This window comes from Nicotiana sylvestris, chromosome 1 (assembly GCF_000393655.2).
Source record: "Nicotiana sylvestris chromosome 1, ASM39365v2, whole genome shotgun sequence".
Taxonomy (NCBI): domain Eukaryota; kingdom Viridiplantae; phylum Streptophyta; class Magnoliopsida; order Solanales; family Solanaceae; genus Nicotiana; species Nicotiana sylvestris.
In genome coordinates this window covers 21,958,274-21,963,424 of record NC_091057.1, presented here as the reverse complement: position 1 = coordinate 21,963,424, position 5,151 = coordinate 21,958,274, and positions in this window count along the sequence as shown.

Genomic DNA, 5,151 nt, shown 5'->3' with positions numbered 1-5,151 from the left:
AGAAAAACAGTTTCTGATTTTTGTAATATCCTTCTCCCTATCTCCTTTCTTTTCAAAATTCAATGTCAATTTTCAGTCTTGAAATCTATTTGAGCTATCAAAAAGAATTCTTTCTCAGTGTTCTCTCTTTTCCAAAACTCAGCACTCAATGTTCAATCTGAGTCCCCTCTCTCTATCTCCATGTTCTCTTATGTCTGTGTGTGTGTATCTATCTCCCAGAACTTCAGCTCTCCTTCTTCTTAATTCCCTCCCAGTTCTCTCTTCTCTCTGTATGTCTCCCTCTTCCCCCTTTTTATAAGCCTAAAACTTAGCCCTTTAACAGCCTGTTCATCAATCTCAAAACACCCTCCCATGTGCTCCCTCCTTTTCAGTTTCCACTCAAACTTTTAAGTATTAGAACCCCATCACATTCCCTGGCAGACTTACTCTTTTGAAAGAGGTTTAATACTTCTTAAACTAAAGCAGGGTATTGGGCAGCATGGTATAATCTGACAGCATATGCTGTCAAACTATTTTAAATGTAACAAAGGCCTTTATGCCCATGTTGTGCACAAGTGCACATGCCCTCCAATTCTGACTGCAACTAAACAAAACCAATCCTTTTTTATATTTCTGATTCAGATTAACAACTATAAGTAGCTAAATTCAATTCCTAACTGATTCATACAATGCTTAACAGAAGCAGATCAATTTGTTATTGTTCAACATCTGAAACTAATTGACGACACATGTCGACTCGACTATATTAGTTATAACACATACAATCGTAGCCAAAAATCAGACATTTAACAGTATCGACACATGATTTGAATTGTACTGACCAAACAGAATGGTACTTGAGGAGTCAGTTAATCGGTTCAAATTTGAGATTCAGTTAATTGCACAACAAATACATACATACACATTATCATAACAAAACAGAAGAAGGACTCAAAACACCGAGGTTCCGGCAAAGTGGACAGGACACAGTTGATAAAATTCGAAATGAATTACACAAAATATGAACAGATCTTGAAAACAAACATGGACTAACAGAAATAAGAAAAGAAAAGCAAAACTCACCTTAAAACTCGAAAAATCCAAAGCCTTAATTTGGATTCGGACAGACCTTTCTTAAGGCTGAACGGACTTTAATCGAAGGTCCATTAGACCTTAATCTCTTCGGCTTGAACAGATACGGAACATGCACGGAGAAAACTAGGGTTCAAAAAATTAGATCTGGGATTCGTGTTTCCCTAGTTAGATTCGGACCAAACCAAGCATGGTTTGGTCACGAGGGGGTCTGGGGACTGTCTGGTGTGAAGTTGAGGTCGATTGGTGTAAATCGGGTTCCGACTCGAATCTTCAAATGAAGATTTGAGAAGGTGGGAAGGGATTCGAACTAAACGGCCAACAGATCAATGTTCAGGGCGGTGAGGGGGTTCTATGGTGTTAAGATGAAGGCCATCGGCGTTCATGCCGCTGGCTTTCATGGTGAAGGTGTACAGAGGCGGCTCTAGGGTTTGGGGTTCTTGTGAAGACGATGAAGGCTGGGGTTCGGATAGGGGGGGCAGGGTAAGGTTATGAGTTTATATAGTTAGTGGGTGGGTGGATCCTGGCCGTTGGATGAGATGTGATGAAGGGCCAGGATCCTTCGACTAACAGGGAACGGCGTCGTTTCAAGGGTAAAGGGTTGGGGTCGGTCCGGGTGAGACGGGTCGGGTCTGTTAGTGGGTTCTGGGTGAGAGATCTTGGTCGTTGATCAATCTGAGATCAACGGCCCAGATCAGACCAGATCAGAACGGTGTCGTTTGGAACGCCCCTTGAGGCCAGCTGGTCTGGACCGGGTTTACATGGGTTTTGGGTTGGGTTGTTTTGGGCTTTGAATTAACAATAAAAGTAAGCCCAACCGATTTTTAAACCCAATTCTGCATCTCCTTTTTTTTATTATTATTTTTTTATTTTTTATTTTTATTTTTAAAACAAAACCTAAGTAAATAAAAATAAAATTTCATAAACACTTAATACAATTATTTGCACACGCATAAAAATATTTTAAAACAGGTAAAATCAAACAAAACAAAATCACGGACAAAGATGCCTATTTATGATTTTCTATTTAACAACTGGGTTACGGTTCAAATTATGCATGACACATACATTTTTTGTATTTTGTTTTAATAAAAATAAAAATGGGCAAAAATCATAAATAATTAACAAAGTGCCATGTAAAAATCCAAAAATTGTACAGCAGGACCAATTGTTATTTTTTTATTTCTTTTGGAGCGATTGTCGTGCGAAACAAAAATCACGTGCTCACAGCTGCCCCTCTTTGTTCGGAAACACGAAGAGTTTTCGTGCAAAGATAAAGTGAGCGTGTATGAGCGATTTTTGCCTATGGACTACTCCGTGTGAAGCATGTTTTTGAAAGATCTGACCGAATCTTGCTTCAAAGATTTCCTACATATCCTGGGCTAAACAGGAATCAGGTCAATGTAGTTCGGGAAGCTTTGGTAGCTGGGACTACCATGGGATTGCAATGCTTGCTGTTACTGCCGTTGCTGTTATCATTGCTGCGTCACTGACCGCCTTATTACAACCAAAGGAAAATTGGACTGAACTGACTACTTATATGCATGTCAACTGCGAGTTACAAGATTCCTATCTATGATTCTTTTGCGACTTGATCTTGGGTCTTAGCTGATTGTGCTTGGAGACTTTGATCCGAATCTTGATGCTTGCGAGTTGCGGCGACTTGTTCAATCTTTGGGATACTGAGTGAAACGCGACTGGCAGAGTTCAGGACCTTAATCAAATGTTGGAGTCGATCCGCCTTCCATTTACTCTGATATCTCGGGACATCTTCTTTTTGTCTTTTTCTTCTTTGATTCTGAGTTGAGACTCATCTCGTGGGTCATTTCGATCCGTGTGGCTCGAGGTTAGACCTGCGGGAGAAAACAAAACAAACGGACGAAATTTTCTGCCCCAGTTTCACTAGGAGAATTTCGTGAATTATTCGCCAGAAAGTTCATAAAATTGATGAAGGAAGATAAAAAAAATGCTCAGTTCAGGGTTGGAGCCCTAATACCGACTAGCTTGGGATAAGTTCAGTTTAGGGTTTAAAACTCTAATGCTGCCTAAAGGAAAAATTCAGTTTTAGGGTTTAAAACCCTAATGCTGATTGCATGGAAAAACTCAGTTTAGGGTTTAAAACCCTAATGCTGGCTGAAATGAAAAAATTCAGTTTAGGGTTTAAAACCCTAATGCTGATTAAAAGGAAAAATTCAGTTTAGGGTTTAAAACCCTAATGCTGATTACATGGAAAAGCTTAGTTTAGGGTTTAAAACCCTAATGCTGGCTAAAGGAAAAAGTTCAGTTTAGGGTTTAAAACCCTAATGCTGATTGCATGGAAAAGCTCAGTTTAGGGTTTAAAACCCTAATGCTGGCTGAAGGGAAAAGAGTTCAGTTTAGGGTTTAAAACCCTAATGCTGACTAAAAGGAAAAATTCAGTTTAGGGTTTAAAACCCTAATGCTGATTGCATGGAAAAGCTCAGTTTAGGGTTTAAAACCCTAATGCTGGCTGAATGGAAAAAGTTCAGTTTAGGGTTTAAAACCCTAATGCTAACTAAAGGAAAAATTCAGTTTAGGGTTTAAAACCCTAATGCTGATTGCATGGAAAAGCTCAGTTTAGGGTTTTAAAAACCCTAATGTTGGCTGAATGGAAAAAGTTCAGTTTAGGGTTTAAAACCCTAATGCTGACTAAAGGAAAAAGTTCAGTTTAGGGTTTAAAACCCTAATGTTGATTGCATGGAAAAGCTCAGTTTAGGGTTTAAAACCCTAATGCTGGCTGAATGGAAAAAAGTTCAGTTTAGGGTTTAAAACCCTAATGCTGGCTGAATGGAAAAAAGTTCAGTTTAGGGTTTAAAACCCTAATGCTGACTAAAGGAAAAATTCAGTTTAGGGTTTAAAACCCTAATGCTGATTGCATGGAAAAGCTCAGTTTAGGGTTTAAAACCCTAATGCTGGCTGAATGGAAAAAAGTTCAGTTTAGGGTTTAAAACCCTAATGCTGACTAAAGGAAAAATTCAGTTTAGGGTTTAAAACCCTAATGTTGATTGCATGGAAAAGCTCAGTTTAGGGTTTAAAACCCTAATGCTGGCTGAATGGAAAAAAGTTCAGTTTAGGGTTTAAAACCCTAATGCTGACTAAAGGAAAAATTCAGTTTAGGGTTTAAAACCCTAATGCTGATTGCATGGAAAAGCTCAGTTTAGGATTTAAAACCCTAATGCTGGCTGAATGGAAAAAAGTTCAGTTTAGGGTTTAAAACCCTAATGCTAACTAAAGGAAAATTCAGTTTAGGGTTTAAAACCCTAATGCTGATTGCATGGAAAAGCTCAGTTTAGGGTTTAAAACCCTAATGCTGGCTGAAGGGAAAAGAGTTCAGTTTAGGGTTTAAAACCCTAATGCTGACTAAAAGGAAAAATTCAGTTTAGGGTTTAAAACCCTAATGCTGATTGCATGGAAAAGCTCAGTTTAGGGTTTAAAACCCTAATGCTGGCTGAATGGAAAAAAAGTTCAGTTTAGGGTTTAAAACCCTAATGCTGATTGCATGGAAAAGCTCAGTTTAGAGTTTAAAACCCTAATGCTGGCTGAAGGGAAAAATTCAGTTTAGGGTTTAAAACCCTAATGCTGATTGCATGGAAAAGCTCAGTTTAGGGTTTAAAACCCTAATGCTGGCTGAATGGAAAAAAGTTCAGTTTAGGGTTTAAAACCCTAATGCTGACTAAAAGGAAAAATTCAGTTTAGGGTTTAAAACCCTAATGCTGATTGCATGGAAAAGCTCAGTTTAGGGTTTAAAACCCTAATGCTGGCTGAAGGGAAAAGAGTTCAGTTTAGGGTTTAAAACCCTAATGCTGACTAAAAGGAAAAATTCAGTTTAGGGTTTAAAACCCTAATGCTGATTGCATGGAAAAGCTCAGTTTAGGGTTTAAAACCCTAATGCTGGCTGAATGGAAAAAGTTCAGTTTAGGGTTTGGAACCCTAATGCTGACTAAAAGAAAATTCAGTTTAGGGTTTAAAACTCTAATGCTGATTGCATGGAGAGCTCAGTTTAGGGTTTAAAACCCTAATGCTGGCTGAATGAAAAAGTTCAGTTTAGGGTTTTAAAACCCT